Below are 13,800 nucleotides of genomic sequence, written 5' to 3' on the forward strand. Positions count from 1 at the left end.
TTTAAACTTCAATTTACAATACCTATATCTTTTCTGTTGGCCTAGGTACAGTAGCAGCCTCACATGCATGTCAGCGGTGGTTCGCTGAAGGTCATGTGTGAGAATTGTCATCAGTGATTCATGATGTCATCAATGAATCATAAATAATGCAACATTTTTTTTTTGTCAAAATTATACAAATGATTAAAATCAGTCTGTTCTTCAACCAACACTGAGAAGCTGTTTTATATCAAGAAAAATCATCTGTGCAACAAGAGGAGGCAAAATGCTAATTCAAACTCTGTATAAGTCACAACGCAGTGCTCGGCTGAAAAATTTAGTCTGTTCCAAGAGAGGATCAACACAGCTGTCAGCAGATAAAACTTTGACTTTGGTTTAGCTAGTGTACCCGGTTTGCTCTAATCCCCAAATGTCAGGAACTTTTACCAGGCACATGATAAACCCAGACTCTTTGTCACTAGACCTCTCTCAAAGGACTTTACTAAGAAAAACCTTGTGCTCTTGCCAAGTGTTACATTCACTAAAAGGATGCAACATTGAGCTGAGCTGATTTACAGCACCTCACACTGAACAAAAGTATTGAGTGTCCAGTCAAGTAATTACTGGAAAGATATGAATCAAGTCAAAAAGTTATTTGTGAGTATGTTGTAGGGAAAATACCAAAAATTGTGTTGTGGGGATGTTACGCCCCGTCCAGGGGTAAAGGACGCAACATGAAAAAAGAGATTGGAAGCAAGGAACCTTTTTGGGAGTTTTAATGGTATAAACAAAAGGAAAATCCATCACGCAAATATAGGGAAATTTCTTCAGGAGCTGACACAGACAAAACAACTTTCTTTTTTAATAGCCACTTTCCTAAACCCTCACAACAGAAAATAAAAATACAGTATACTACACTAATAATAAAAAAGAAAAATATATATATATATATATATATAAATAAAACTACCACACAAAAACATTTGTTTATTCAATACAAACAGGTGTTTACTATATTTCTCTCTCTATATTCTCAAAACACTTCAGCATTCTCACTGCTACCCAGACTCACCAGAGCAGCATGTCTCTTAGTACAACTGAATAAAATTAAAATTATATGTCCAGACTCCAGGGTATATGTAAAGTATACTGGCGAACCAGGAAGAACCATCTCCATCTACAGTGGTGGCCAAAATTATTAGAATAGTATTTTCACCAGCTGAAAATGGTTTTGAGTCAGTTATTTCTATCTTTTGCTGTAGTGTGTCAGGAGGAAATATCAGTTTACATTTCCAAACATTAATTTTGCCATTAATTGCAATAATCCAGTGAGATTTTTGTCTTGACAACAGCCAGTGGTCCACACAGAGATCTGATCTGATCATCATCCAGTCTGTCTGGAATGACATGAAGAAACAGAACAAACTGAGACAGAAAAACTCCAGAAGAACTGTGGCAACGTCTCCAAGATTCTTCAAGAAACCTATTGGCAAAACTACAGTACAGTTAACCATTTTAGGCACTTGTGTAAAAATGCTGTAAAATGAGGATGCTGTCATAAATATTGTCATAAATAGATTTTCTTTATCAATTAACTTCTATTAACTAAATTAAATCAGCATTTGGAGTGACCATCCTTTGTGTTTAAAGCAGCCTTTGCCCTAAGTGCACTTGCGCATAGTTTTTCAGGTAGCTTTGCAGGGAGGTCTCTTGAAGCATCTTGGAGAAAATACTAATGTTCTATAATTTTGGCATTGATGGAGCTGAAGTGGAGCACATGGCTAGCTTCAAGTTCTTTGGTGTCCATCTATCCCAATAGCGCCTTTACTTACTTAGGAAACAAAGTCCCCCCACATCCTGCTAAACTTCTACCGCTGTATATTGAAATATGTATATCTGGCCTTATTTCAGTGACATTTTTTTTTCTTTCTGCAAAGCACAAATAAACCTTATTTTCTCAGAAATACAATCTCGTATGCATGCTGATTACATTTTATTGTAGCACAGTTTGTGCTGATTACGGTGTAATCCGGCTTTAGCCATTAATATGTTTAAAAGACACTTAAAAAAAACACACCCCACAAATTTCAGTGCAGGTCAAAACTTCTTCAGGTCCCCCAAACGCCCTCAGACCCCAGAGGGTTAAAATATAATGTATTTATATGGTGCAAAAGCAGAATTTTCATCAGCCCTTGCAACACTCTTCGGTGTCACATGATCCATTCAGAAATCATTGTAAAAATCAGATTTTTTTTCCAAGATTCTTTAATGAATGAATAACTAAAATCATTATTTTTAATAAATGCGTTTCTTTTGAACTTTTTATTAATCAAAGAATCCTCAATAAGCAGGTTCCAAAGTAACATTAAGCAGCACAGCTTTTTCCAGCATTGATAATGAATCAGTAGGCTATATTATAATGATTTCTGAAGGATCATGTGACACTGAAGACTGGAGTAATGGCTGATGAAAATTCAACTTTGTGTTACAGGAATAAATTAAAATAAACGTGTCCAGATCTATCTCTGACACATTTGCTTAAAGTAGCTGTACTTGGCAACAGTATATTTTACACAAAATAGTGTGTAGCCTATTGAGGGTTGCAGAAAGTGTTGTTTACATGAAATAAGGTGTTCATCAATGTTGTTCAACTGATGTTGTTTATTGTCTGTCGGAAGTTTTACCGCACAAGTAGGAATATTGTGGAGGTTATTTTGCACTAGTCTATGGCAATACCACAATTATCAATTAAATCATTTTATAATTTTAAAAATAACCAGAGAAAGTAGCCTGAAATTAAAGAATGTAATATACATAAAAGCCTACTAATATTATAAACTTATTTAAACAACGTGTTTATGGACAACAAAAAAGTAAACAATAATCTCAACTATAACAGCAAATTTAAGTCATCCGTTTTTCATTAAAGATTGGGTTACATGAAAATAGATTATAATTATAGTAGATGAAAATAGATCGACTAATGATGAAAGTCTAACCGGCATGCACTGCGTCGACGCAATCGCCGATTGGTCTGCGTAGCCGATAAATAGGCCCTGCTGTCTTCCTGTACAAGTTTGGCCTTGGTTCTTGTTTGCGCTGGAGGTCTATGAGGCTTGATTTTCTTCTTCTTCTGGCTTCATGACATGTCATTATCTCGCACGGCCCTGAAATGAAGTGGAACATGAGTTTTAAGATAATGATAGCGTTACTGATAAATTGGGAATTTGTAATATTGACATTAGCCCATCTTAACAAAGACGATGCAGACGTCGAGACAAATCGATCAAACGAGTCGCTCAAAGCACAGCAGTCTCCCGCAGACTTGGACAGGCTTTATTTGAGAGCCGCTGATGCTCATGAAGATGACTGTGAGCGATATCTCAACTCTTCAGCGTTATCAAGTGATCCACGCATGTGAGGACCACAGTTTGGTTAATAATGCGGACCAAAACAGAGCGAATGTGAGCGAGATTCTCAGAGGACCTGTGACTTCACGATTTTTGAGTAAGAAGTTAAGCTGCTTATAATACTATTGGTGTTTCAAAATGATTTTTGTTTTACTGACTTATAATAAAATCCGCTTATTCGTTCATCAAGGAGATCAACAGAATTTGAATGGAGTCTTGGTGTCTGACGACTCTCAGCCCGTGTTTACTTGTGGCAAGGAACAGCTTTGGGTCAAGTTTTCCAAGACGCGGCACTCAAATCCACGCTTGATTACCAGTGAGTACTCCTGAATATTTACTCTGAGTTAAAATGAGGCGAAGGGAAATCGATTTGAGATTTGCTGTTTTTATTTATGTATCCTATTTTTAATTCATTTTGGTCTTAAATGGACCCTATATTTCCACTTTCTTCTGTTTGAACACAAAACAAGTTTTTGAATAATGTTACTAAACCTTGATTTCTACTGTATGGACAATTTCTTGAATTTCTCAAATTATGTTCCACAGAAGAAAGAAATTCATACAGGTTTGGAATGACATGTTGAGTAAATGGTGACAATTTTCCTTTTTGGATGAATCTCCCTTTAAGAACTTTATTATTTGTAAATAATTAACACCTACTTTTTTTTTTTATAAGACACTGATATTTATCTTTAATCAGGCCCTTATTGAATTAACATTTTACTTCAATTAAATTAATTGGCACTAAACATTTAAAAAGTTCTTGTTTAGAATCCAGAGTTTAGCTGACTAGTATTATGGTGGTCACAAGAAGTAAAACCATGGCCCTCGTTACCATGGTGTTATGCTTTTTAAAATAAATAAGTAATAACAATTTGTAATAAAAAAACTAAACATGAAGAAACTACAAAACACCTTCTAAAAGTAAAATATTTCCCAATATGTAATAACAGTAACAATATTTGTACATTGTTAATAACGTCAAGTTAAATTACTATGGTGCTGAACTGACGTTTTCCAATATACCTCATTGTCTTGGCTGTTTTCAGCCAACATCACTACAGAACCTTTAATGTTCTCATATCACACGACTGTATAAAAATAATTCTGTCACATCTGAATGGATCAAGCGACTTGCACTGTTTAGCACGTTCGTCAGCGCTGTGTGAGAGACTGCTTTGACGCATGCATCGGGTAGCGTTTTTTCACACTTTTGGAGTATTTGCTTTAAGCGGTTTCGCATGATATTGGGGAGGTCTCCCTCGTGAACGGTGATCGGCCCACTATTCGAATGGAGTGTCCCGGTGCTCCCGATACGTCAGTAGGCGATCGCGGGCCCCCCAGACCTCTGAGTCTGGGCCCTATGCACACTGTCACCCTTTTCCCCCCACTAGCGACGCCCCTGCGGATATCGGTCCGATTTGTTAAAACGTTTCCATTTACACTTGGCCACATAAGTGTCTTTGCAAAATGGATATAAATCCGATCTTCAATTCCCGCACTATATGCAAATTTAATGCAGTTCACGTCAATGAAAGCAATATGTGCTGCATTTGATTCATTATCAGCTAATTTCAATGTGAGAGACAGCAATTGATAGTTTTCAGTCACGTGACCGGCTCGAAGACTTGGAGGGCAAAATGTAAATAGAACTCAGGGCTCTCAAGTTATAGCAAAAGTTTAGCGTGAGATTAGGGGAGGGGCAACGCAAAGGGGAGGAGTCACTCAAAGGGGAGGAAAATCAGACATTCATTTTAAAATCAGACATTGCATTACCATGGAAATGGTACATAAAAATCATGTTACAAAATGTTTTCGTTCATGAAATATAAAAATTTAAGTTTGAATAGTGCTCTATAATGTCTATGTTCAAAACTGTGAGTGACACTTAAGGGGTTAAACATGAGTTTAATTGGATTGACTGTGAACGTCGCTTCAACTGATTAAACTAATGCTAGACCTACCTAAAAAAAAACCTGAAAATCACTGTTTATTTTATTTGTATCTTTACTCTATTGTATTTATTTGTGCTTTTGCTTGTAGTTGGATAGTTTATTCTTATTTTCTTTATTTTTACTGAACCGTACCGAACCGTGAAAGTTGAACCGTTCCTCACCTAGTCTATATATTAAGACTTATTGTACTGCACAGATCTAATATAATGTTACACATCAGAAGTGTTTCCCCAACAGTTCCCTTAACGTTCACTTGAGACATAAGATTGTTTGCGTGAATAGCCTACTGAAATGCTGCAATTCTGTGCATACAGTAGGGGTGGGCGATATAGCCTCAAAAGTATATCACGATATTTCTAGAATATTAGCGATAACGATATTTATGACAATATACAAAAATATGGAACAATATTTTATTGGTCATTGCAGCGGGCAGGCAGCAGCATTTATTAGTGCAAACACAATGAAGGGTATTTTCCATCCTTTTCCAATGAGCTACTGTCATTGATGACATACTACCTAATTCGAAGTGTAAATCTATTGTCATGAGGTGGCAGAAGCAGCGTGTTTGTAACTGTAATCTTGGGGGGTAGACCCGTTTAAAGTAATGTAGTCATCTGGTTTTAGCTAGGTTTCTGTCAAACAAAGCACATCTAGTTTATGGTCAGTGATCATATCATTTACAAAAAGTGCTTTTGTAGAAAGGGATCTAATATTCAATAAGCCAAGCTTTATCATTTGTTTATCTGTATCTAGGTGAAAGAGTCTCTATGTGCTGGGAATTAACTTGTTTCTGTGACGTGAGGCGGCTAGCAGACGGTCGGTTTAGCCAGTCTGTCTGCTTCCTGACCTGGGCCCCAGTTAGTCAAGTACGAACTCTAAGACTATGTGCCATATTTCTAGAGAGAAGAGCGGCACCACCCCAGGAGGGATGAAGACTATCTCTTTTCAACAGGTCAGGTCTGCCCCAAAAATTCTTCCAATTGTCTATGAAACCTATGTTATTCTGCGGGCACCACTTAGACATCCAGCCATTGAGTGACGACAGTCTGCTATGAATCTCATCGCCACGGTAAGCAGGGAGTGGACCAGAGCATATTACAGTGTCTGACATCGTACTTGCAAGTTCACACACCTCTTTAACATTATTTTTAGTGATCTCCGACTGGCGAAGTCGAACATCATTAGCGCCGACATGAATAACAATCTTACTGAATTTACATTTAGCATTAGCCAGCACTTTTAAATTTGCCAAGATGTCAGGTGCTCTGGTTCCCGGTAAACATTGGACTATGGTGGCTGGTGTCTCTCTTTTCATGTTCCGTACAATAGAATCGCCAATTACTAGAGCACTTTCATCAGGTTTCTCAGTGGGTGCGTCACTGAGTGGGGAGAACCTGTGTGATGTTTTGATTGGAACGGATGAGTGGTGTTTTGACCCACAACTAGGCCGCCTCACAGTCACCCAGTTGCCCTGCTGCACGGGCTCTACTGGAACTGAACAATGTACAGGACATCCAAAGCAGTATCTACAGCCCTCACATTCTTACTGTCCTCAACTAAAGTTTGGATGCGTGTCTCTAATTCTGAAATCTTCTGTCAGCCTAGAGAGATAAATTGTACATGTGGCAAGCAGTACAAACAACAATAGCAGGAGAAGAAGCCATTACTCACCGTGATTGAAGAATGATTAGTTTACCACTGTTGTTTGAACTTGTGAAAAACGGAGCGAGAAAAAAGAAAATGATAATAGGCGCGAATAGAAACACGAATGGAACCGCGAGTGACAAGCTAACCGGCTAAGAATGCTAACGCGCTGCACTCGCGGTTTTAAAAAGCGAACCATCAAATTAGTTAGATTATATAAAGAAATAATACCAGAAATATGGTGGGAATTAAGTTATATACTACCACTTTAAACAACAGAGAGTAAAAGAAAGATAGAGATTCAACAGAAAAGCGAAGCTACACGGAGCTACAATCGCAAACCTCTCAGCAGCACGACAGACAGAGACAACAAGTGGTTAAAGTGCAACTCAGTGGTCAAAAAAAAAAAAGAAGCTGCAAATGCTTTTTGCAGACGTGGAACTTGCAGTGGTAAAAAGATCATTCTAGTTGTCTACCATCTGTCATTGAAAATCTATGGAATGATTTCAAGCGGTATGTCCACGGCCATCAAACTGGCAGGCATTTTGCAGGAAGAATAGTCCAAAATACCTGCAGTCAGAATTCAAGGCCTTAATTGGCTAAGAAGTGTCTACAGGCTGATATTTCAGCAAAAGCTGTCTCTTCAAAATATTGGTGATTTATTCCATTGGGATGCCCAAATTTTCTCCGATTAAGTCTCCGATTAAGCGATTTGAAGGGTTTAGTTGTTGGATGTAATAATGAATATAGCAGTCGTCATTTACTCCCGACATCTGAGCTGCTGACGACGCAGAGGATTCTTTACTTTCGCTTTGAAGTGAATGAGCCGATCCCTGATCCACATAAATGCGTCTGTTCGCGCGAATCATTCGTGATCCAGCTTTATCTACAGAAGTGAGTATAAGGGTTTTTAAGAATCTTTGCAAATCGCCTTTCCTGATAATGTGTTAGTTAGCCAGTTTCGCGGCTTTAGTATGCTCCATAGATATATATACCTAGATTCCTCATTATGGACTGTTTCTATGGGCCACCATACACAAGCCATCTGCCATTTTTGAAACGGTCTGCAAATCTTTGAGCGCATTGACTGTGTGCATCTACAACAGCAAGTTATACACTTGTATATCTTTGAATATTCATTTATTATGGTGAATGTGACTCACTAATTTTATTTTTATTTTCTAATTTCTAATTTGCACATACTTGACCTGTACATACATAGTTGTCTATATTATATATTGTGTTTTTGCTGCTTTGTACATTGCCTATTTGGATATTATTCTTTTATTATCTGTGTCCTGTCCTGTTACTGTCTCTCTGTTGCACTGTGGAGCTTCTGTCACTATAACAAATTCCTTGTATGTGTAAACATACTTGGCCAATAAAGCTCATTCTGATTCTGATTTTTAATGTTAAACATAATTTTTATCCCAGACAGAAAAATGGGTCATGTTTTATGTTTGTTTAAAAATCTTATTCGGACGCAACAACCTAAACTTGTAGAATCAGAAACTAAACAGACAATTATCCGTTTGTGAGGTATTCCAAATAAAATGGAAAATGAAAGTTTGAAGCCACTTTATTTTGGTGCAAAATGAACAAAGAACTGCAAACTGTTACACGGATCAAGTGCGTGTGTGATGCACAAGAAACAATGAGGTTCGTTCTTGCACACCATACATGTAAGTTTCATATAGATGTTCAGTGGATGGACAAAAATGATAAGAAGGACAAAAATACTCGAAGAACCACTTGCACTGTAAGCAATGTGATGTTGGTGTTTGCAGTTTTGTCAACTTAAGTATGGTGAGCATGACTGAAGTTTGTAGTGCAATGCTCATTTGTTGTTTAAATTGGGTATAATAGATGGTCTGGCTTAGCACTGCTGTGGCATAAATTTGGCGGTAAATAAACATTCTTTTACTAGAATAACCAGCGCTCTCTCCACCTTTAATACCACGGCTGAGGTGAGACCCTTGAGCAAGGCACCGAACCCCCAACTTCTCCCCGTTAAATGCAGAGCACAAATTCAGAGTATGGGTCACCATACTTGGCCACATGTCACTTCACTGTCATTTTTTTCACTTGAGTCCAAGAATCCACTAGTAGAGTGGGTGCCGTGTGCCGCGCACACGCTCAATCTTGTTGGAATAAATAGTGTAAACTGCTGCACAGAAACTGCTGATTTTTTTAACTTTGTGCAAACTTTGTTCAACTTCTGCTCCAAATCTACAGTAAGATGAAACTGCAGGGTTGCAGCCTAATGAAAACCATCGCATTGAGACACTAAAAACTCTCTCTGACACCAGGTGGGCTGCACATGCACAGGCCACCAAGGCACTGTGCAGAAATTATGCCAATATTCAAGAATATTCAGAAATCAGCACACAGAACCTGACAGTACAAAATGATGCAAGGTCACTGCATAAAAAAATGAACAAACTAGAGACTGCTTTTCTTTGCACTGTGGAATCATGTTCTCCAACGCTTTCAGGGGACAAGTGTTGCACTACAAGCTGTGGATCTTGACCTGTGCAATGCTGTTGATTTGGTGAGATCACTGTGAGAATATATTGTAGGTTTGAGAGATGAATTTGATTTGTTTGAGGCCCAAGCAAAAGCAATGTCTCCCACAGTTTCAGCAACGTACAAACAAGACACACAAAGACCAAGAAAACGCAAGACTCATGTGGGTGAGTCTGCAACACCTGAGGCTCACTTGTCAGGACGAGAAAAATTCTCATCTGGTGTGTTTTTAGTTGTGATGGACAGGTTGCTGGCAGAACTTGATCGCCGCTTTAAATCCTATAATGACCTCAACGTCTCCTTTGGTTTCCTGAACAACATATCTACTCTCTCTGCTGAACATCTGTGTGAAAAAAGCAGCAGATCTACAGAGCAGGTACCACACTGACCTGGAAAATGAATTTTGTGAAGAAATCATCCAGTTCAAAGAATTCATCTGCCATGATGAGCTATCATCTGCAAGGGAACATTTAATGTCCATTAGGAAAAGAAAACTACAGAACATCTTCCCAAATGTGGATGTTGCTCTCAGACTTTACCTAACATTACCAGTCACAAATGCAAGTGGGGAGCGCAGTTTCTCCAAACTGAAACTGGTAAAAAATAGACTGCGATCCACAGTGTTACATCAGAATTTACATCATCTTACTCTGATGTCAATTGAGAGTGATCTTCTACGTAAAGTAGATTTTACTGATGTGATCAAAGACTTTGCTGCAAAGAAGTCCAGAAGATGCCACTTTTAACTATATAGTAAGACTCCATTCCATTTTTTTTTATTAAATGAGATTACATAGTGCATATAGTACATGCATCGTCAAAATCTGTTTGCCTGTTTCTCTCAGCTATGTTATTGCTTTAAATGATCATACTCTGAATTCTGCTGTTGTATGTCCTGCTTATTTCAGCTGTGATCAATGTAATATTTTTATATATAGTTTTTATTGTTTTTGTGAATAGTTTTGATGTTTTTCAAAGGCAAATAAAACTCAGCTACTTTCATACTCAACTCTCTCTTTAATACTCTTTCTCTCTCTCTCTCTCTCTCTCTCTCACTCACTCACTCACTCTTGCACTTTGTTCAATGTGTTTTGATATTTTCTTGCAACTGAGAGCACTGGCTTTATTGCATTATAATTGCAGACAGCCCTTTATTGTATTATAATTGCATATTATCCATGTAATTTTAATTGAGCTAGGCATGTTACATATTATTGATTTTTGGATTGCTACACTGTAAAAAGATGCAAGATGTTTGTCTTGTAAGATGTTTTACAAACAATGTTGTTTACAAATTAGACTAAATTATCCATTAAGGTTTCTATAACAATTCACTGTTTTTAATTCGTAAATATACATAAAATTGATAATGTGGTGACTTAACACATTCTTTTTTTTCATCCAGTAAAAAAATACCTCAATGACAAAGTAATTGTTGTTTCAGTTGCTGTGAAAAAAAATTTTCTATTAGCAAAATAGGACAATCAGCATTGCATGAACAAATGCATTTACATTTGCTAAAATTCTTTACTGCAAAAAAAACTGTTGAGAGAGAAATGAAAGTCTAACTGCATGAAGTTTCCTTTTTTTTTTTTACTTTTTCAACTACTTATTTTTTTACAGTGTACAATAGATATTATACTCTAAAATTGTTTAGATGTACTCATACATGTATGTGAGTCTATACTATATATTATCTGGATATGTATACAATCTGTAAAATATCAGCACTTGCACACTTATTTTTTTTAAGATTAATACATTTATGTTTACAAGTTACTGAAATTCTTTGACTGCAACCTTATGATTTTGCATGTTTTCCCGTACATGTAAAATGTTGTTATTTTGAGATCATTCTGCCAAAGAAACTGAATTTTGTGCATTGCAAAAAATACATGATCACCGTGGTCATATAAATAAGTCTATTTAGACTGAGCATAATTGTTATAGAGATACATAGCTCTATCATACATGTTGTGTGTAGTGTTTGTTGGGGGAAAATTACACCACAAATCCCAATGCTGTGTATCAGTTGAGCTTTGCTGATATCTAGTGGACAAAGTTAGGTACTGCACCTAAACAAAATCTCAAAGCTCATTTTTTTTAAGATATCAGCTCAAATGTGGAACATATAAAAACGTTGTCAAACTAAAACCTCTATAACATTTCTGTTTCGCTTTAACGTTTTTCAGTTCCACAATGAACTGCCAAGGTTCTTCCTTAAAATGGGAAATGTTACATTTTCTTATTTCTGGCTCCAAAACTTCCCATTTTTAATCGAAGCTTTATTTGACATTGTTGTCCACTAAATACCTGTTATTTTTTTTAACTGGCTCTCAGGGTTAAGGTCATTTGTAGAGTGAGTAGGGGCCCGGAAATGACTCCCCACGATGCTAAGTCCTGCCCTGGCTGTCCATATGTGAAAGAGTTCACTAGAAAATGATTATAGATCATTTGATCCAGTAAACTGATCTATTTTTTCTTACCTTAAATTTTCGAAAAGCCAATAAAAGAAGGGTCATTCTTGGGGTTCAGTAACATTTCAATTTGGATATATTTTTTTCAACTACATACGATTCATTTTCTAAATCATTTGGCACATATCAAACCTCTAAAAACCCATATTTTCCCACCTCAAGCATTAAAGACATTTTATTATTTTCAGGGTTTTTCAGATTTAGACCATTTATTCTCAATCCCGTAACGGACCAAATGGGATTGGTTTAAAATGGATTTTACACAGAAACACCTACTTACTGCTCTCGTCTCCCTAATAAAAATGTATTGACAAATGTCACATTTATAATAATTTTCAAATTTTTATAAGACTGAAGTAAAAAAATTGATACATTTTATGTGTTTGTTTGTGTTTAAGGACATGGTTTTGGTATGTGTACCGAAACCATTATTATTATTATTTTTTTTTTTAATAAATTAAGCAAATAACTCAACGTTGTCACAAGTTCACAACCCCGTAACAATGAAAAATACATATTTTTGTGACAAAGGTGAGTTTGACGGTTGTGGTTTTTCCACTGCTCCTCATGTAGACCATATAGCAACAATAAAATAAGTACATTGTATACTTAAGGATTCAAATCAAACAAAAAAAACTCTAATTAAGAGACCCAAATTATGACATTTCTGGTCAATTATGTCATATATGGGTGGAGTCTATTATGGGCGCAGAATGGACAAGGTTGAATTCAGACTGGGGGACATAACTTTAAAGTCTGTTTTTTAAAAAATATCTTGCTTTTTTTCACATTTAGGCATATTTTTCACAAGGAACACAAATAAATGCTTACATTATTGCCAAAAAATTATAGACACTGCACATAATTTTCTAAGTACAAACTCAGGAACGTGACAAAATGCTCATAAGACATTATTTTATGCTAAAAATGATTATAACGCAACAATTATTTTTATTCATTATAAGGGGCGTATCAAAGTATATTAACAGTCCTGAATCCCAGAAATGTATTCATTTCATGACAGTTGATCTAAATAATTTCTCGTTGTTTGTTCACCAGCAAGTACCTAGGCTATATAATCACAGCCAAAATATGTAGGATAATGATAATGGCATGTTGTGTAAATCACGTTTGACCATTTCGGGGGAAATGTTGATTATCTGCTCAAGATACGGCTACAGCTGATGGCGTGAACTTTATCCTATTTTTGCATCTTCAAATGACATAAAGATGAGATGGTAATGGACATTTTCCATCTTTTAATTCATGAATCTTAAAAAAAAAAAAAAAAAAGGTAATTTTTTAGCATGTGGACATCTGTAAAAATAAATGTACATGGCACCTCAGTGATAAAATGTGTGCATCCGAATTGCACTTTCGTCTCTTAATGCGCTTGAATGGTTTAAATCGCTTAAATGTTTAAATTGGCAAGAATAAAAACCCATGCAAATGATCAACTGCAATCCTATGGAGCTTATATGACAAAACTATTTGAATTGTGTACATTTGAATTATTGACAAGTGTCATTTAACAAAACATTTAGCGTAGTTCTGTATTAGATTTTTTTAAATTTGAATAATGAACATTTGAAATGTAACACAATTGATTTTTTAATGGCAGTTTTTTTAATAGACGTATTTTCAGACAGCGGATTTTTTGTTCTGAATTCTTAGACTGCAAATATCCAGTTTTTAAAAATACAGCTTCAAGTTTAAGATGAAGAAGAAATTCGGAACATTTAAATTCAATATTTAAAAAAGCATTTCAAAGCGCAGAAATTCAGATCTTACAGAAAGTAGGTCAGA

This window comes from Barbus barbus (genome assembly GCF_936440315.1).
Source record: "Barbus barbus genome assembly, chromosome: 32".
In the NCBI taxonomy this organism is placed as follows: domain Eukaryota; kingdom Metazoa; phylum Chordata; class Actinopteri; order Cypriniformes; family Cyprinidae; genus Barbus; species Barbus barbus.